General features: G+C 40.8%; 1 long non-coding RNA gene across 3 annotated transcripts in view; it reads right to left on the bottom strand.

The window, feature by feature from the left end:
- The window catches only part of LOC135179002 (uncharacterized), a 150,969-nt gene that overhangs the window by 5,539 nt on the left and 123,579 nt on the right, over positions 1 to 21,851 (bottom strand). For 2 of the 3 annotated variants that reach the window (XR_010303840.1, XR_010303841.1), the window contains exon 3: positions 19,477 to 19,588. This is a non-coding gene — a long non-coding RNA (uncharacterized LOC135179002). Of the gene's footprint in view, positions 1 to 13,388; positions 14,141 to 19,476; positions 19,589 to 21,851 lie in introns of those variants that run through there. The other variant, XR_010303842.1, reaches the window with a different exon arrangement.

Genomic DNA, 21,851 nt, shown 5'->3' with positions numbered 1-21,851 from the left:
AACTGAAAAGAAAACTTTGCTCTTCACAATAGCAAGCACTTTTAAATTGCTTTGCCATTTAATTCCACCTCAGTTGCGCACAGAAATTAACAAATCTGCTTTCAGACATCCCTGTTATTCTTCATAAAGTCCCCAAGGTGCCTCAGTGAAACTAAATTTAAAGCATGTTAAGTGCATTACTGGAAATGTGTTCCCCAACACACAGTCCAATTATGTGCCAAATGATGCCTTGAAGTCTCACCCATGCAAACCATACAAGGCCAGTGAGATTTTGCAGTGAAAATTTACAGCAAAAATTAACTTTCATTATCTAGCAAACCAGGAATAAAGATTTTCTTTCATAATTGAGATTTTTTTCCCCCTATTTTGGAACTTATCCTATGCTGCAGATTGAATCATCAAAGGAAAAACAAAAGGTCTGTAAATCAGGAATTGGTGGGCGCATGAAGGATGATCAGAGTTTTATTTCAGGATTACACAGGCAGAAAAATAGGAAGAAGTTCCCAAAAGATACTCTGATTTGGATGCAAAATACCTTTTACTTGATTTTGTTTTGTGGCTCCATCAGCTAGAATATTGATAAATATTTTCTATCACAGCTGCGTGCCCATACAAACACAGGGTTTATAATGAGCCTCCAGTCTTTTAATGTCCCAGAGAGCCTAAATAGAATCACAGAAACATCCAGGTTGGAAAAGCCCCTCAGGATCACCAAGTCCAACCTATAACCCTACTCTACAAGACTCATCTTAAATTGTATCCCTAAGCACCACATCCAAATGACTCTTAAACACATACAGGCTCCATGACTTCACCACCTCCCTGGGCAGCTCCTTCTAGTCCCTGACCACTCTCTCTGTCAAAAACTTTTTCCTAATGTCCAACCTAAGCCTACCCAGTCTCAGCTTGAGGCCATTCCCCCTTGTTCTGTCCCAAATTACCTGTGAGAGACCAGCAGCAGCCTCTCCATTATGTCCCTTCAGGCAGTCATAGACAGCAATGAGATCTCCTCTCAGCCTCCTCTTCCTTAAACTTACCATGCCCAGCTCCCTCAGTTGCTCCTCATGAGATTTATTCTCTAGGCCCTAAACGTCTGCTGCCCACAGCACCAGTCTGAATTAGACAGAGCACACACCAGAGTCTTTGCTTCAATATTGACTGTCCATCACACAAACATTGTGCAGCTTCACTGGGTTATGTTCTAAAATGGTAAAAATCAGCTTCTTAGTGCTTCCTAGTCGGCACCTCTGCAGCATTTGTGTGCTCACACACCTCTGTCACAGCGCTTCTTAAAAACACCTGTTCCAAACTCACAACTCCTGAACTGTGTAGTCTTCCCTGCCTCACAGCTCTGACTGTCCCTATTGCCTTGTCTAGCTTTTGGAAGAGGATTCTTCCAAATGGTGTAATGGACACTGAGAACTTCCTAAAGAAGAGTGAGAACCAGGTTAAGGCAACTTTATAGAATCACAGAATCACTGAATCAGTCAGGGCTGGAAGGGACCATAAGGATCATCTAGTTCCAACCCCCCTGCCAGGGGCAGGGACACCTCATGTTAGATCAGGCTGTCTAGAGCCACACCCAGCCTGGCCTTACCTCCAGGGATGAGGTCTCCCTGGCAACCCAGGCAACCTGTTCCAGGCTCTCACCACCCTCATGCTGAAGAACTTCTTCCTAACATCCAGTCTGAATCTACCCATTTCTAGCTTTGTTCTGCTCCTCCTAGCCCTATCGCTAACTGACAGCCTAAAAGCTCTTATTGTCATACACAAATGTCTGGAACTGATTTAAGGACAAGGCAGTTATTTTGCTGTGTATTAGGGCAAGCAAACCTTCACTAACTTAAGAACATGACAGTGGTCTGCAATTTAGATGTGCAGGGAATGCAAAGCAGTATTCCATTCATTGTCAGGAAACCCTGCAGCTCCCACAATACACACAAACATGGCACACCTCCCCTCAGCTGAAGGGAGCAGGAATTCTACCTGGAGACCAAATAGAAAGATCCAGGTTGGAAAAGCCCCTCAGGATCACCACGTCCAACCTATAACCCTACTCTGCAAGATTCACCTTAAACTATATCCTTAAACACCACATCCAAACAACCCTTAAAACCATAATAATTAAACCCATAATCATTCCCATGAGCTTGTAGCAATTTCTGTTAGTGCTTCAAAGTCATTGATCCCAACACAGACAGAGTTGCAAGTCTAAAGCACAGCTCTACATACATGCCTGGTTTGTGCTGTGGCTTTGTTTTTAAATATATGTGTGTATAGCTGTATTTGATTAGAACTGACAAGAAAACTAAAATATGATGACAAGAGGTCATTGTCAATAGCCTGAAGAAATTATTCAAGTTGACAAATGTGCCCTTTTCACATTAATGATTTTTATAGATTACTTTATTCTAGCCTGATTAATGGTTTTCAGCCAAATGAGTAAGAAGCTGTGATTATTACCAATCTCTTCCAGTGTCTCCTCTTTTTAACTTCTGACCCCTCAATAAAAACAAGCAACACACATAGAGGGCCAGGACAATGTGGGAGGTTTTCAGTGAATCTTGAAGTCCTTCACTTTAAAATCTCTAACACTGCATTTGGAATTTGCCACCGATTCCATTATATAAAGATTAAACATGACTTTAAAAGCTATGAATTTAAAAGGCTATTTGACCTTTCTGAATGTCTGTAACAAACCAAAGCAAATATCACTTACTACTGCACCACTATTATGAAGGCAGCAAGGGAAAGCACTACAAAAATCCTACAAGTGGTATTAATCTTTTAGCAAAGGAAAACAGAAGAGTCCTCACCAAGAAACTGCTCTTTTACGAGAATTCTACCTTAATTTCCAGACCACAGAAGCCTAAGTAATATTAAATAAGCAATGATAGCCTTAAGGCACAACCTTTAAGTGGATGCTACTTAAAGAAAGGCTCACAGCACTGCCCAAGTGTTGTAAACATTCACTTATGCTGGCAGATACGGATCTCAAATGTACCTTCTTGGAACTCAAGTGCTGATCTCTTGAAATGTATTTATTTATCATGCCTTTGGGTTAGGTTTTTGGTTGGTTGGTGTTTTGGTGGTGCTGGTGGTGGTTGGTTGGTTTGGGTTTTATTGTTCGGCTTGGGTTTTCTTGTTGTTGGCTTTTTTTGGTTGGTAGGTTGGTCAGTTTGGTTTTGTTTGGTTTGGTTGATTAGCTTTTATTAGAGTTTTTTGGGGGACTTCATTTTTCTTTCTTTGGGTTTTGGTTGGGTTTGGTTTTGATTTGTTTTTATTTCTGTATGTGTGTGTGTTTTCAGTTTTGTTTTAATAGACTAAACTTAAAAATAATGTAAAATTACATAGAAAAGGTTTTAATTTTAGGAAGTTCTACACAGCCTGTGAAGACTACATGTTGAATGGACCTACACCTCACAGAAAGGAGGAGATCTTCATACCCATAATCATAATCAACTGCATTTCACAGAATCAAAGAATAAACTAGGTTGGAAAAGACCTTTGAGATCATCGAGTCCAACCTATCACCTAATACCTTCCAATTAACTAAACCATAGACTCATAGAATCAAAAAGGTTGCAAGAGACCTCCAAGATCATCCAGTCCAACTTATCACTCAGCCCTGTCCAATCCATACCATAGCACCAAGTTTTCAAACACCTCCAGGGATGGTGACTCCACCACTTCCCTGAGCAGCCCGTTCCAATGGCAAATCACTCTGCAATTTACTGTGTGAATAAACCTATTCATGTGAACATTAATGAATTGGAATTAAAACATTTTTCACAAGGAAAATGTCTTGGAATCTGAGCCTTCATATTGAGAAGCCTGACTATTTTTTTTTCATTAAACATATCCTTAGCAAGCCAGAGTGACACCACAGCAGCTCTTTCAAGCTTAAATTAAAGGCTTTGCAAAATGCTGTGAATAGACCTTACATGCTATAGAGCAACCCCAGGTAGTTCTATGTTGGTAAATTTAGATAAAACAGTTCAAAAAAGAAAAAAAAAATAGAAGTACTCAAAGGGAACGTTTATCTACTAAATGTGTTCTGAGATGGGCCACCTCTGCCCTTTGGAAAGAAAAAATACTTCTGCATCACTGGTATCTTAGTATGAAAGCTGCCTCCCCCCAATTTGTTAATCAAGCACTCACTAAGTGGTAGGAAGCTAGAATCATAGAATCAACCAAGTTGGAAGAGACCTCCAAGATCATCCAGTGCAAACTATCACCCAGCCCTAGCCGATCAACTCGACCATGGCACTAAGTGCCTCATCCAGTTTTTTTACAGAAACATAGAATCAGTCAGCCTGCATCAGGAACAGTGTGGCCAGTAGGACAAGGGAGGTTATTCTTCCCCTGTACTCAGCACTGGTCAGGCCACATCTTGAGCACTGTGTCCAGTTCTGGGCCCCTCAATTCAAGAAAGATGTTGAGGTGCTGGAATGTGTCCAGAGAAGGGCAACAAAGCTGGTGAGGGGCCTGGAACACAAACCCTATGAGGAGAGGCTGAGAGAGCTGGGGTTGTTTAGCCTCAAAAAGAGGAGGCTCAGGGGTGATCTTATTACTGTCTACAACTTCCTGAAGGGAGGTTGTAGCCAGGTGGGAGGTGGCCTCTTCTCCCAGGTAACCAGCAATAGAACAAGGGGACACAGTCTCAAGTTGTGCCAGGGTAGGTATAGGATGGATGTTAGGAGGAAGTTCTTCACAGAGAGAGTGATTGGCATTGGAATGGGCTGCCCAGGGAGGTGGTGGAGGCACCATTCCTGGAGGTCTTCAAGAAAAGACTGGATGAGGCACTTAGTGCCATGGTCTAGTAGACTGGCTAGGGCTGGGTGCTAGGTTGGACTGGATGATCTTGGAGCTCTCTTCCAACCTGGCTGATTCTATGATTCAGGGTTGGAAGGGACCGCAAGGATCATCTAGTTCCAACCCCCCTGCCATGGGCAAGGACACCCTGCCCTAGATGAGGACACCCTACTCTAGATCAGAAACACTTCCTTTTCTTGAACACCTCCAGGGACTGCGACTCCACCAGCTCCCTGGGAGCTGCCACTACTTTAATCTTGTCTCAAATCAATCATTTCCTATTGCCAACTTGATTTTAAAGTCTACTCTGAAGACCAAATGGTGTACTAGAAGATTATGCAGCACAGTCATAAAGCTAAAATCTGTACCTACCTTCTTTATCTTCCAACTCCTTTCCTTTTGCCACTGGATTTGCATTCAGCTTTCTAAATATTTCTTACTTTCTGCCTTTCTTATTGCAAAATGTGTAGAACAATATATCCTTGACACTGTGTTCTCTTCACACCTACACTGTTCAATACCCTCCCTCAGCTTGTCTTTACAGTGCACGAAGGATAGATATAAGAGGTTCAAATGACCAATTACATCAGGAAGATAACAGAGAACTTGGAGTAAATACCAGACAGTTTCACAGGACAATGTAAAAGCCATCACGTCTGTGTTCAGAGCAATTTAAAATTCAATAAATAAATTTGGATATACTGATGCATTTAGAACACTCTAAAAAGAGACACAATGAGAAGACACAGAAAATTCATCTGTATATTAACATTGACTGCAAAATATCAGAGAATCAGAGAATGTCAGGGGCTGGAAGGGACCCCCAAAGCTCATCCAGTCCAACCCCCCTGCCAGAGCAGGATCACCTACACCAGAGCACACAGGAACACATCCAGGCAGGTTTTGAATATCTCCAGAGAGGGAGACTACATAACCCCCCTGGGCAGCCTGTTCCAGGGTTCTGTCACCCTCACAGGGAAAAATTCCTCCTCATATTTCCACAGAAATTCCTATGCCTCCACTTCCACCCATTGCCCTTTGTCCTGTCATCGGGCATCACCCAGCTGAGCCTGGCTCCATACTCTTGGCACTCACCCTTTACATATTGATAAACACAAATGAGGTCACCTCTCAGCCTCTTCTCCAAACAGCACAGCCACAGCTCCCTCACGCTCTCCTCATAACAGAGATGTTCCATTCCCTTCATCAGCTTTGTGGCTCTGTGCTGGACTCTCTCATGTAGTTCTATGTCCCTCTTGAACTGGGCAATCCAGAATTGGACACAGTATCACAGTATCATCAGGGTTGGAAGAGACCTCACAGATCATCAAGTCCAACCCTTTACCACAGAGCTCAAGACTAGACCATGGCACCAAGTGCCATGTCCAACCTTGCCTTGAACTGCCCCAGGGACGGCGACTCCACCACCTCCCTGGGCAGCCCATTTCAGTGTCCAATGACTCTCTCAGTGAAGAACTTTCTCCTCACCTCGAGCGCTCCAGATGCGTCCTTGCTAGAGCAGGTCAGATGGATCTGCTCTTCTCTTCTTGCCTGTACCATCTTTGCATAGTGCCAAGCTTGCAAAGGAACAAGAACTCTCCTCCTCATACTTGTTGTTTGCACAACTTTAATGATATCCAAAGCTAGGCCAAATGTACACTAAGCAAGCCAGTTCGAATTGCCAGAGCAGGACAGACATACTTTGCTCATAGCAGCAGGAGAAAACAGATAACCCAATAAAGTCAGGGGATAACCTGCCACACAGTGCAGGGATGTTTGGGTTGGGTTTTTTTCAAATGTGTAGTTCTGTGATCCACTTCTTCTAAATCATCATCTGCTAAGGAGATCCAGCAGTCAGTGGCAGGGTTTGGTGCAGTGGTACCTTCGAATTTTTGCAGCCTTTTATCAATATTCTCCTGCAGCTCTGACACACTCTGTGTAGTTTATGCAAGCTACTCTGCATCAGGCTTTGGTGATCCAGAGAGGAAAATCTACATGACCTGCTGGAGTGCACTTGAATTCTCTCCACTGACAGTGAAAGAATATTTACATGTTAACAGCACATCCACTTTTATAACGAGGGTAGGAGTTCAGCACTGAGTCAACTAAGATAAAGAACTTCTCACCAAAGAAGCAGGCACTTAAAGCATAGGTAGAAGATGCTGTTTTGCCTAGAGTGAAGAAAGATGTGATTTTAAAATCCCACTGGAATAAAAGTGTAGGATTAATCTTCATACCAAACAAAAAATTGTTAGAATTCTGGGCTGTACTACTGAGATTAAATATGAAAATTAAATTTTTTTTCAGTTAACTAAACAGGCTCTGCATTTAGTTATTTTATCTCAGTCCAAATATCAGAGCCTGTGATTGTGATAACGCTTTGAAAATAAAAGCAAATCAACTTTCTCCAAGCACAGAATGAAACTTAGGTTTTTGTTTTCGTATTTTCTTTTCCATTTTCTCTTGTACTCTTTTGTTAACTGCAGGATAGATGAATCATATCAGGCATTTCTCACTTGTCTAAAACCTGTGATCACTATGCCTGTTCTCATCTGCTCAGCACTGAAACCCATGACTGGTTGTAAGAAAAAACACTCCTTACAGAGTTGTTTCTTTGAGGTTGATAGTTGTAATTTCCAGGGAACACAATAGCTTAATAGCGTCATAGTCATTAAAAGGGACCAGAATTATTTTAGGTCACTTCCATAGAGAGCTAAAGGATATTAACATCCATAATATCAAAGCACAAATTCATCAGCATAATTAAATAGGCTAGTTCAAGTAATTACTCTTCAAAAACCATAATCACAAGTCCTCTAACTGAGCCTTCCTGGTACCACTGTGGCTTTTTGTCCTCTTGCGGCTATACAACAGCTTTTATGAGCCTCTCTGCAAAATAGTGTCTTTTAGCTCAAGCATATAAGGGATCCAGGATTATTCCAGAATCTGAAGGCATACTTGCCAGCTGTCAGACATTGGGCACATTGGTCAATAAACACAACGGGTCAGTTGGACTACTGGAAAACTACCTGCAGATCTCTTCACCACCATAATCAAAGTCACTTCAAATTCCAATACAATTTATGTCTTAAAATAAAAATCCACCTCATTACTATACAAAAGTCCTCTTCATGCTCCAAAACAACACTATCACAGAATTAACCAGGTTTGAAAAGACCTTTGAGATCAAGTCCAATCCATCACCTAACACCTTCTAATTAACTAAACCATGGCACTAAGTGCCTCATCCAGTCTCCTTTTAAACATCTCCAGGGATGGTGACTCCACCACCTCCCCAGGCAGCCCATTCCAATGTCAATCACTCTTGCTGTGAAGAACTTCTTCCTAATATCCAGCTTAAACCTTCCCTCTTGTTCTGTCACTGGTTGCCTGAGAGAAGAGACCAACCCCACCTGGCTACAACCTCCTCTCAAGCAGTTGTAGACAGCAAGAAGGTCTGCCCTGAGCCTTCTCTTCTCCAGGCTGAACTACAGCTCATGCAATAGATATGAGGATTATTAGAAGTCTAGTACTACTCTTTATGTTTGCAGGAGGCACTGACAGAACACCACATTGTTGGACAGCAGAAAATAAACTTGAATGACAGATTATTATGTCTGAACCAATCAAAAAAGGTACAGAGGATAAATGCTTCTTTGACAAGAATAAATAAAAGTAATATTAAGCTGTTCTCATTTTTCTGATTTTTGGGAGATTTAATACCTGACAACACTGGTTAGTGGTAAAGAGTTGGTTCCTTGTTTTCCTCAGGTTTTCATAATCCTCTTGCAAATGCAACAGCACTACATTCTGCCATTTCTGGTGTCTTCTTGGCAATACAAATTGCCCACTTTCAACTGGAGCATCATACACTTAGAACATGTGAATGTGTACATATGTGTGCATATGTACTTATAAAAACTATTCTTCTCGTTACCTGCAACCATCTCTACCAACGTTAACAGTGTCTCAAACACAGGCTAACATTTCTGACTAGTTCTACAGCTCCATTTCAGAGAAGAAAAGATATAGACAACATAAGCTACAGCTTGACTAATTAAAATAGCATCTTTTAAAAATGGAAAGATTTCCACCCCACAACAAAACAACAGAATACTGTTGGTACTGTTCTGCAGAAGAAACATGAACAGCTTGACTGGAACAGAAGACCTCTGGAAGGTTCCTTGCAAACTATGCTGAAATGTTTTAAACAGAGTTTGAACTTTACTCTGGGAAGTATTTCAGAGAAAAGACCTCACTTTTCAGCCTGCAAGAGCAAAAAGCTAGAGGAAACAATACTCACAAAATCAATGACAATCACAGGTACTTCACCTACGTTAGTGACAGATTTATGGAATATCTTTTCATTATTCTTTCCAATTCTCAAGGCAAAACATTGCACAGAGTACAGGAAAGTTTTGCCTTGACAGCTGACATGAAATAAAAGGCAATCCAGAAATAAAAAAATGATTTGGTAGTATTTCAACTCCGTCACTGAATAGTAAATTCTCCTTATAGGTGAGAAACATTTTTTAAAACCTCCTTTTCTTTTCATGGTCTGGGTTAGAAGCAGATACCACCTCAGCAATTCTGCCATTCACGTGAAGTGGGAAAGCAGCTGAAGGCCTTACAGAGACTACTCTCTGGGAGCAAAGCTGGGAAGTGCAGACTCAGGCACAAAGAGCCTTTGGCCTGGTTGGAGCCCAGGCACAATTGCAAATAGAAATCCATATTGAAACTTGTAGGAAGCTTCCAAAAGTTTGTCACTGCCACTGAAGCTTCTCATTGATAAGGCAATGACCTACATGCAGATTGATTATCAGTGAGAAAAGTGCCCTGCTGTAACTTTTGCTAGTCTCTTATGTATTCCCAGGACAAGCTGCAATGAGCAGTCAGAATCATCAGGTGGTGAATACTCCCCGTGCAAACCAAGCAGCATGCCACAGCATCCCCTTGACAAACTCACAGGTCTGTGATTTGCCTGAGCTACACTGATATGAATCTACTTTTCAATTTGCAAGTTTCCCATTCTTCAGCTGATGGTTTCAGGGCAGATCACACGCCAGAAAAATATTAAGTGAGAGCAATTTAAGCAGCCCTCAGAAATAAGCAGTCAACAAAATAGGAACTTGTAAATATTTCTCTCTCTCTTTTTTTTCCAAGTTGAGTCTTACAGACAAATAACAAAACGTTAACACAGGTCTCCAGGATAAAACTTTGAATGATTGGTACAGTGTTACAACAGCTTTTTTATTAACCACTCTTCACATGACTTGCAATATCATTTACTCCACAGGTTGTGCTTCATAAGAAGCTCTGTAGCTGTGCATTGCACATGAAAGGATAATGATGTGCATACAATACTTAGTGGCAGAGAAGAAAAAACCCAAATATATATTTCCTTTCTAATCCTAAAGGAGCACTTTTTCTTACAAAGCATCAGGGAGTGTACATGCACAATGTGTATTACAGAAGCTACATTTCCCATTAATTATTTTGTAACTGAGTTTCTTTCAACACCAGACATAAAAGTGAAAGGCTTTTTGTTTTTGCATTAATTGGTGTCTTTGTGATAAAGCACTTTTTGCTCCTGTGGCTGATAAAATAATCAGCGTTAGGGTATGTATGTGAATATTCCCATAGGGTTCACTTCAAAGACTGAAAACGAGGCAGATTTTCATAGGCATGAAGAATTGGTTTAGAAGTGTATGACATGTTGTCTGATAAACAATTCTGAGGCACACCTTACAGTATGCAATGTACAAACAAAGTAGTAGCATGTCCTTTTAATTTAGAATTATATTTTTTAATCAGAAACCCAGGTTTACATCAATTCATCACAGTGGAAGATGGTTACAGCCTAGACATTTTATAGCTTCTGATGTTTGACATGCTCTGCTCATATCCCCAATGTAAAGATGGGGTTTTAAATTTCTTTCTCAACTCACAGAATTTAGATCACATTTCTATACTCCTGTTTACACACAGGGGAGTTTCATTGTAGACTGAGATCAGCAAGGGGCTAAAGCTGGCACTAGAGGTCCTTATGACATATAATTTCATTTCATCTGGTGAAGACTTAGGATCTAAGCAATGTTTATAAATATCTGAGGGCTGGGAGTCAAGAGGGAGGGGACAAAATCTTCTCAATTGCGCCCCAGGGTAGGACAAGGAGCAATGGGTATAAACTACAGCACAGGAAGTTCCACCTCAGCACGAAGAAGAACATCTTGACTGTAAGAGTCACAGAGCACTGGAACAGGCTGCCCAGAGAGATTGTGGAGTCTCCTTCTCTGGAGACTTTCCAACCCCATCTGATGTGTTCCTGTGCAACCTGCACTAGATTCTGTGGTCCTGCTCTGGCAGGGGGGTTGGAATTGACAATTTCTGGAGGTCTCTCCCAGCCCTTAACATCCTGTGATCTCACAAATATTTTTGTTAGCCCTGGTCTGGAGAAATGTAACTTGAGACGTGTGGAGATTGATGAGGATTTTGGTTGGCACTCTTAATCATACAAAGAAAGTGTTGATAGAAACTGCTGGAGCAGTAGCATGTAGCAATTGCAGCTACACCAAAACAAAAATCACATGGGATTATGTTAATCAGAAAAAGGATTAACTACCAGCAATCCTTTGCCCTCATAGCATTTGCAGAACTCTTAGCAAAATCACTGGGGAAATTGTAGAAAAAAAACCAACTGAGATTATCTGCTGCATCTAAATCCTTACACTTTGCCCCTTAAAAGCCCATTTTATTATGGAACTAATGCAGAGCTCATGAAGTGGAACAGAGTGTAAAAGGGCACTAAGGAAAGCTACCTGCTTGCAGCTTGAACTTTTTGTCTGCTAAATAGTGACAACAATATGTTGGACTTGAGATGTACCTTTTTCATATATATATATATATATATATATATATATATATATAATGTTTTTTTCTTTTGACCAAGTGATGAGGCTGTCCTTGAGCACACCAGTGGAACATGCAATTACTATTAGTTAGGACTCTTATTTGTGTATCTACAACTTTGCACGTACAAATTACTCCTTGCTCACTACAGCAAAGGGATTTCTGATGGCAGGATTATTACCTGCTGACCATTTGTGTAATGTAACCTATCTGGATTCTTACAGAATCACAGAATGGTTTAGGTTGGAAGGGACATCAAAGATCATCTAGTTGCAACCCCCTGCCATAGGCAGGGACATCTCCCACTAGAACAGGTTGCTCAAGGCCTTATCCAACATAACCTTGAACACCTCCATGGAGGGAGCATCCACAACTTGACTGGGTAACCCATGCCAGTGTCTGAGCACCCTCACTGGAAAGAACTTCTTCCTAACATCCAGTTTAAATCTCCCCTCTGCTAGTTTAAACCCATTACTCCTCATCCTGTCATTACAAGAACTTGTAAATAGTCCCTCCCCAGCCTTCCTGTAGGCCTCCTTCAGATACTCTATATTGTACCTGTTGATTGGTGTTCTCAGTTTGAAGATGGCCAGGAGGAACCCTGAGCATCCGGCCAAGACTCGGCTTCACTTTTGTGTTCTTCCACATTCTTCACTTTATAAACCTGATCAAGTAATTTATTTCCTTTGTATTTCACTCTAAACTTGCTTGTTGGCATGAAAATCCAGCAGGGGAATTTTGTCTCCATGGTGCCTAGACAGATGGCACACCAGTTAATGTGTACTTTATTATAGTGTCTGCAGGATCAGTTATCACTCTTCTGTCTTTCTCAGGAGAGTGCTTTGATTTCTGAAGATCTTGGTATAGGGTTTGTAACAGGTATGTTTTTTTCAATAGAGTTTGATATTCTCTCTTGTGCAGATATGACCAGAGTGACTTGTTTGGTATATACTGATTGACATCTTGCATAAAAATGTTTAGATTGTGTTCATGTTTCATCAGGCTTTTGTCATTTTCTTCTCTGTTCCTAACGTGTACTGTGGTGTCACTGAGGAGGAGTTAGATTCCTGCCATTTCTGTATTACACAGACTGATTTCTGAACCAGCTTTTGCTTCAAAGGGTATCTAAACTCAAAAGGAGGGTGTTTGAGTGGGTGTTTGGTTTTTTTTTTAATAATGTTAAAATAGTTTGGGGTTTTGCTAATATTTAAACTGCAAGTATCAGACGTGCACTGGTGACAGAAAATCTATAGATGACAGAATTCGGCACTGGAAGTTGTTTTATGTTCGAGTCCTGCTTCTTTGTTTGAACCTGGGGCTCTGTGAGCATATGAAGTGCTTTGGTATTTTCTTTTGCAGTCATAATTGCTGAGCTAATCCATCCTGATAATCCTTCCATCTTTTTAACACTGCTGAACTGTGCCATACTGTGCAGCTCTTTATCTGCCTTAAACCTTCCTGTTAATCTTGAGAGCATGATTCCAGTACATCTCACTCACACCATATTTGCACCCTATATGATATCCCAGACATGCCATCCATTCAAACATGTCAAGTCAGGTTAGTCTCTCCATCCTTAATTTTTTCTACTGTGACATCCTGTAATAAACTCCATTGAGATTATGACTTTTCATCAATTTAGCAGGCTTTTAATTCTCACTTCTTATTGTTTTTGTTGCAGCATTTTGCTACTTAGAAAAAAAAAGGCAAATATGTTATCTGACATTTTAAGCTCCTTGCCAGAATTTTACATTTAATTTTTTTTCCTTTTGAAAAGAGTGTAGAGGGAACAGACTCAGTAAGGTTACTCACAGCTGTTTTTCCCACAGCTCTTCCCACAAGGTTACACAGATGCACCTTGTCAGGGCTGACCTTGAACACAGGCAGATGAACTCTTAGTATGGGGCCTGACAGTGAGGGGGCAGTTTACTTCATCTTCAGGTCATTGATAAAGCTGTTGCACAAGATAAGTCCTAAGATGGACCCCTAAGGAACCCAGCCTCTAGGTACAGCATGAACCATTAATCACTGTTCTTTGTTGGGTTCAGTGGGAATCCTTTGTGAATTATTTCACATTTAGCAGAAAGAAAACTTCAAAGTCTGGTCATAAGAAATTTCCCTTACATAGGAGGAACTTTTTGTGGCCAAAAAAAGTCTGTAAAAAGGAAGAGCTTTTCATCAACTTTTCACTTGGAACTACTTTCACTCTGCTTTTTACATTATTTTGCAATCCTTTCAATAAATGCTCAGCAATCTGACTCTTAACATTTCTCCCAAAGTTCTTTGTGCACCTTATGAAAAAGGGTTCATCTAAATGAAGAGGTCACTCAAGGCAGTACTGTGATACTGTCAGTGTTTTGCACTCAGCTGTTAGGACATAAGCCTCTTTCTGCAGCCTCTGGCTATTGCAGTACACCTAAGAAGAAAATATGGTCAGTTTTACATGATGGACAACTAAATCTAAGAGTCTATGATTGTCCACCTGTGAAGGTGTTACTTTTTTTTTTCCCTGTTTCAAAGAGTTGATGTACACAAATTTGTACCTCTGTCTGTTGGTGGACTTAAACTTTCATTCTCAAAGGCTGCATTTGTTATGTCATCTTTACTGAATTCAGCTTGGGAATCTTATGCAAGTGATAGAACAGTGTTAACCTAACAATGCTATAAGACACAACTGGCTGGTTACCTTTGTTTGTAAGAATGGGGACTGGTGAACACAGCTGCAAACAGTTACTGCCATTATTGAAAGGAACACAGATAGGGCACCTGAGACTTGCTGTAATTCATGGGGGGAACCAAAGCAGTTCATTAAACTAGAGTACATTGTCTTGCAACTGCTAAGTTCATTTATGCCATAAGGCTGACTACATTAGAACACTGAAGGGACAGAAAGTAGTTCTGCTTTTATAATTTGCCCTTTCTTCTCAGAGGTGAATTTATGACTAAATATGAATGTAAAAATTTGATTGCAAGTTCAACCCAAAACTTCTTGACGTCTCTAGGTCTCATCCTTACAAGGAAATGAGCTCTATTAATCACTGATACAATTTAAGCAGCTTAGGATTGGAGTTCATGGGAGGATAACGTGAGTTACGCTGACATCACTGGACTTTGTCCATCTTCACACCACATTGTGGTCTATTCGCAAGGTCTAACCCAAACTTTACTCCTCTGGCACTGTCTGGTATCCCTAGATCTTGTGCAGCTCATACAGATAAAGCACTGCAGCCCTTCTCTTTGGAGGGTTCTGTCACTGAGTGGGAAGAAATTGGAACAAACACACAATTGGACCTGGCACTTTTGCTTTTTTTCTCTTATGCATCCTTTTGTATAAGAGAGAGTTCCAAGCAAAAACATGGAGCCACAAAAGAGGCCTTACTTTCATTCAGCTGCTACCTCAAAACGTTCCTAGTAAGCTGAAATCTTATAATGGATAGGCAAAAGGAAGAGAGCAACCTCTGCTTCTAGCACTTAAGGATACTGTACACTCTACACTTTGTTTTTCCATACTCCTTTGCTTTTCTTTGCTTCTCATTCTGTGTTTTCTATGCAATATCTAAAAGTCTTTGATAGAGGTCTGCTGCATTTGATCTGTTCCAGTGAGAAGGAACTCAACCTGGTTAAGGTCACTGGGTGCTTAAATGAAGACATGCAAGCAATAGGAATGTTAACAACTGTAATATTCCTTATGGTGCAGAAGAAGAGTACAGTATCTGTCTGGGAGCACTGCTAGAGAAATTATGCTAGTTTTCTCTGTAAAGAACTATAGAATATTGCTCTCCTCAAGGAAAGGTTCTGCCTAAAAAGAATTCTCAAACATTTCAATACATAATTTATTCTGTGATTCAGGTGCTGCTCTTAATTTTGCTTCCTGGCAGTCCTCTTTGTAGCAATTGCTATTGCTATAGCAGACTTCTGTATGTCACTTTTATCTGCTCTCGATACAGAAGCTTCGAAACTGAGTGCCAATAATGATACATGCAAAGTCTGATGTGAACTTCCTCCCTCTCAGAGCTCTGCTCTCATTCTTGGTAGGTGCAGATACTGAAGATTCTTTTATGGTTTTTATTCTATTGCTCCCCTTCAGTAACCTAAATTTCTCCCACACTCCTTGTGCTCAATTCTCCCTTTAATTTTGCTCTCTCCTGTGTTGCTTGTCTCACGCACAAAGATGCAAACTCCAGCTTTCAAAAACATCTCTTTCCATTATCTCAGTTACCTCTCCAGCAGTTATCTCCAGCATCCCACACTTCTCCTTTTTATAGTTACACTGAATTCACCTATGTGCTCTGAAGCACCTTCCCTTGGCCCTCTCTATTCAGTGATTTCATTTGCTGAGGTTAAGTCATATTTAAATGCTGCCTAGCCAAGTCTCTCCTCCATTACTTTCAGCACAACTGTCCTTTCTTTTTTCCAAAAAACTTCTTTTTTTCCTGTTTTTCTGCTACACCTAAACCAGGTCTTGATAAATCCTTTGGAGATAGAGAAAATTCTCTTTAACATCCCTTCCATCTTGCTGTGGTGCTCTCTATTGTTGCATCTGTTTTCATCTGTCTGCTCTTCATTCCTCTTGGGGTAATTTTATTCACAAACACAAATAAAGGGATGATCTATTTTTCTTCTGTCCAAATGGCATCAGTCTGTCCCTGACACATCCAGCTGGATATAACTTATCCTTCAGCTTACTGTGTTTCAGAGAAGAATTGTACTTCTGTTTCCCTCATGAGCCCTTTTTACTGCTTCTGATATCAATCATGTGAACATCAGCAACACTTCTATGAACCTCATTTCCTTGTTGACACAGACCTGTCATTTGGGTTTCCAGACTATGGCTATGTTTTGCAGGCAGTTTTCACATAATGGAACTTTCCTTCATACCAAACTCAAGTCTCAGCTCTTACCTAACAATTTGATTATTACCATGTTCATTTTCCCAAATTTGACAATTTGACTTACTTCACTGTGATCTCTCTAGGATGTTGCTTCAAAGAGCATTGATTGTTTTGATCATCTACTCTTTTATATATATCTCCACTGATTATCTTCTTCCATTTTCAATTAGTGGTTTGTTTGATACACTTTCAGCACCCTTCAGGGACCATACCCAGTCTGTTGTATTTCAGTGATCTCTCTCTTCCTTTCACTCATAAATCTACCACTAATAACTTCTATCTTCATTGTGAATATTCACATTTCTCCTTTGCTTTCAAAAGACCTCTCGATGGATTTTCAGAAAATACTTGTTGTAGCCATAGAATCACAGAATCAACCTGGTTGGAAGAGACCTCCAAGATCACCCAGTCCAACCTAGCACCCAGCCCTAGCCAGTCAAACAGACCATGGCACTAAGTGCCTCATCCAGTCTTTTCTTGAACACCCCCAGGGATGGTGACTCCACCACCTCCCTGGGCAGTCCACTCCAATGGCAAATCACTCTCTCTGGCAAGAGCTTCCTCCTAACATCCAGGCTATACTTCCCCTGGCACAGCTTGAGACTGTGTCCCCTTGTTCTGTTGCTGGTTGTCTGGGAGAAGAGATCAACTCCCACCTGGCTACAACCTCCCTTCAGGTAGTTGTAGACAGCAATGAGGTCAATGAGGTCCTTCAAATCCTGCTCTAAAATCCCTATTTCTGTTGACAAAACAAGGTACTAGTCTTCTGTGAATGTGGATAAATTCTGGTGGGATGTTAGCTCCCTAAATATTGCCTTAAAGTCAACTGTCAGAACTTTTTTCTGTAGAAGGTGGCTTTATGTTGTAGAGTTCTTAGAGTACTCGTAGGGGCAAAACGTGGTGCCAGTAACTGTAACAGCAGAGCACAGCATGTCAAAGGACAGAGAGATACACAACATAGACCTTTTAGTCCCTTTTTTCCCCTCCCAGGTTTGCTTCTCCGCTTATGAATGGGCTCACTGCTCTTCAGTAGTTGTAAAGAAGGCAATAACTGTGTTCTTGGGTGGTTTATGATCCAAACCATGGTGTTGAGAACCATATATTACAAAAAAGATTCCAATCCTGTCAGCTAAAGGCTCTCTGTTCTTAGCCCTTAGCACCCCTATGGCCTTTGCTTTTCAGTTCTGATATGTACAAAATGAGTTGTTGTTGTTTTCTTAAGGTAACACCACAGGTTTTTGACATGATTTTGAAATGCTTTATAGCATATATAATTGTATATATATTATACTATTAAAACTTGTACAACACACTTATAAACTGCAGAACATAGCTATGTACAATTGTTTTCTCACTACATATCTAACACATCATGTAATCATTAATTTATAAAGGGAATTTATTATCATTAATAATTAATAATAAAGCTTTTTAGAATTGCTACTTTACAGGAAAGTATTATTCACAGAATCATAGAAATATCCAGGTTGGAAAAGCCCCTCAGGATCACCAAGTCTGAACTGGATGTGAGAAGGTAGTTCTTCACCATGAGACCCTGGGATGGGTTGTCCAGGGAGGTGGTTGAGGTCCCATCCCTGGAGGTGTTTAAGGCCAGGCTTGATGAGGCTCTGGCCAGCTTGATCTAGGGTAGGGTGTCCCTGCCCATGACAGGGGCGTTGGAACTAGATGATCCTTGTGGTCCCTTCCAACGGTGACTGATTCTATAAGCCCAACCTATAAGCCTACTCTACAAGACTCACCTTAAACCATATCCCCAAGCACCACATCTAAACAACCTTTAAACATATCCAGGGTGAGTGACTCCACCACCTTCCTGGGCAGCTCATTCCAGTGCCTGACCACTCTCTTTGTGAAAAACTTTTTCCTAATCTCCAATTTAAACCTCCCCAGTCTCAGCTTGAGGCCATTCCCCTTTGTTCTATCTCAAATTACCTGACAGAAGAGACCAGCAGCAGCCTCTCCACAACCTCCTTTCAGGTAGTTGTAGGTAGCAATGAGGTCTCCCCTCAGCCTCCTCTTTTTCAAACTGTCTCCAGCTCCCTCAGCTGCTCCTCATTGGATTTATTCTCTAAGCTCTTCACCAGCTCCATTGCCTTTCTCTGAACCTGCTCCAGCACCTCCATATCAATCTTGTATTGAGGTGCCCAAAACTGAACACAACACTTGAGATGTGGCCTCATCAGAGCTAAGTACAAGGGGACAATCACCTCCCTACTCCTGCTGGACACAGCATTTTTAATACAATCCAGGATGCCATTGGCCTTCTGGGTCACCTGGGCACACTGCTGGCTCATATTCAGCTCCTGTCTATTACAACCCTCAGATCCCTTTCTGCCAGGCAGCTCTCCAGCCACACTGCCCCAAGCCTGGAGCGTTGCTTGGGGTTGTTGTGACCCAAGTGAAGAATTCATTCCTCTGTCCTGCTTGTCTGCTGTACTATTTCAGACAAGAATAGCCATTACAAAAAATGCAGCAGCTTTTCTTAGTCAAACCACATATTTCACTTTGAGTTTCCAAAGATGTGATTTTTAAATGCCCTACATCATTTTAACAGCCTCACACTTTGTTTGTGGAAGCACAACATATGGAATTTAAGTAAAAAGGAATTTAAGTAAAAATGTGTCCTAACATCCTTTGTTGCTTTGCTTTTGTTTCTAGCCTTGCACACCCCTCCTCAACACTGCATCATTAAACATGTTCTTAAAACCCAAACACATTCAAAAATTCATCTCTTCAGCAGAAAACCATTTGATGTGACTAGATAACACATACCCTTCGGCAACACAGGCAGAGGGAGAGGTTTTGCTTTGCTTAGCTTTGATAATGTGCACATACTCACCAACAGCAAGGACTGTGGTAGGAGGCATGGTTCCGAAGTTTTGTGTGTTCCTCCTTTGAACTACAGTAATCCTCTTTGTTCTCTTGCTCATCACCTCATCCATTGGCTATTTCTGATGTTTAATAGCATAATACAAAGGAGAGAGGGGGGGAAAAAGGAAAAAAATACATTTTTTTTCTTTCAAATGGTTTATTTGGCACTTCTGGATCTATTTTCCAATCACTATCAAGTAAACTTTTTTTTAAACCTTAGAGACAAGCAAATGTCCATTGGTAACAGTGCAATGCTTCATCAGAACCTTGCCAAACCCTATCACATTTATTCTGAACCTGTACACGCAAGAGTACCATGCTTACAACACCTAATCTGAATACCGCCAGTGTAATGGAAGAAATCTACTTCTGGATGTCAAGCCTCCTATCCCATTAGCTGAAAATAAAGTTCACAGAGTAACTCAGCAGTTTTTTGAAGGGGAGGGGTGTACATCTTGAAAAGTTATTTGGATAGTAGAAGTTAATAATTTGGGGTATAAAGGGCTAACAGGCATCACAGTATTAACCTCCAAATAGTTCTGGTCTTTTTTAACAGTGTTTTATCTAGCTAATATGTCAGACTAGCTTCAGCTTGGGAAAGAGTATTACTGACAGTCAGAGGGCATTCTCCAATCTTATTCAGTCCCTAGTGCTGTCTGATGAAGCTGTTGTTTTGTGGTAGATACACTCACATACACCTGCCTGTGCAGGAAGGATTGATGATCTTATTTCATATGTCATAGATCGTCAGCATCCACTAAATGCTGACTGCAGAAAGAGCAGGATTAAACTATTTGAACAGCAAGTGCTCACAGCCACTTGGTTCTCAAGGTCATTGTTGCATACAGTTGCCTTCAAATAACTCACAGTGGTTACTTGCTCATTTGCTGTATAGGGATTATTTATTTCTTTCTACCAAAGAAAGCTCTCCTAAGAGAACTTTTATCAGCAAAGTAGGAAATTATCTGGTGCATATTAATAAGCATATCTAGTATCTGATGCTTGAAAGTAAAGCTTTAAGTGTTTGATCCTTAGCTGCACTGCTGTCAGCTTGAGCCACTCAAGTAGATATGAGTACAACAGAGAAAGAGAAGAGCGAGAAAAGCAGTGTTGGGGATCATTACTTGAAACAAGTGGCTTTACGTGCTGGAAGGGAAATGTTTTGTTCTCTCCTTTTAAATGATTGAAGACCCAACCTGTTTAATCCTTAGAGCACAACACATCTGCTGCAAGACAGGATGCAACCCTGACCCAGGGGCTTTGACTCCCAACTTCTCATGCCTCATAGCTGCACTGGCTGTATGACTGACAGTTACCCTGACAGGAGGAAGGAGAGGTCTCCATTTCCATGATTATGAAGATCCTCTATTTCTGACCACATAGGGGGAATGATATTAGTGCAGCTTTTCTACCAGATTATGAATAGATTCAGAATGAGAGGGGACCTTGCAGAAACTTTTTATCATGTGCACAGCTGGGGCAGATGCCTGCCATTCCTACAATGCCTACTCAAGGCAATGCAGTCGATCCTCAGCATGGTGCAGGGATGGGTGAATTTCACCTTGAAAGCTTTAAGGTTAGTGTCTGGCATCTATGATTACATTTGCAATTCAAGTTAGTCTATTTTCTGCTTTTTAGCTTTTATTCAACTGAATTTAGTGCTTGTGAAAGATGTTGGATTGTTATTCCTGGAGACTGAAAATCTTTCATTTATACATGTAACAGATACACCTTAAGCAGTGGCAATGTAATCCCTCTCTGTCCAACACTACCCCTTTCTGTGTTCCTGATGCTGAAGAAATATCTCTTACGGCTGAGAATAACATTTCAGGTAGCTGCAGCAGTATTAATGAGTAACTTTGTGTGGATGAACTTAAGAGAAATATGGACCTATCTCTGTTATGGAGTACTAACAAATAAAACCATGGCAATAAAAATTGGCGAGGTACAAAATATCTGTGTCTAAACTTTGTAAATAGAAGCAAAGCAAAGTAGCTCAAAGTGTGGGGGAAAAAAAGGTACATCAGTAGAGGTGTTTCTTTTGGGTTTTCACAGACACCTACTCCTAGCATGTCAAGCAATGACATACAGTTAAAAATGAGTGGAACAGAAAATCAATTATTAGAATCAATTAAAGAACATGACTAATAAATTTAAATTCATGTATGTTCAGAAACAGACAACCTGTTTGCAATTCTAGAACAACATCATCACATTGTCTAAGAGAGGGGTTTTACTTGCAGGGATGAAGTAAGGATGCAGCTAAGCCAACTGGAAGCTGAAAGTCATAGCTCCCATTAGAAGTGATGTTAAAATAGAGACAGACAACTGAATGCAAACTAC

This window comes from Pogoniulus pusillus, chromosome 10 (genome assembly GCF_015220805.1).
Source record: "Pogoniulus pusillus isolate bPogPus1 chromosome 10, bPogPus1.pri, whole genome shotgun sequence".
Taxonomy (NCBI): Eukaryota; Metazoa; Chordata; class Aves; order Piciformes; family Lybiidae; genus Pogoniulus; species Pogoniulus pusillus.
This window is presented reverse-complemented; position numbering and strand designations above follow the sequence as displayed.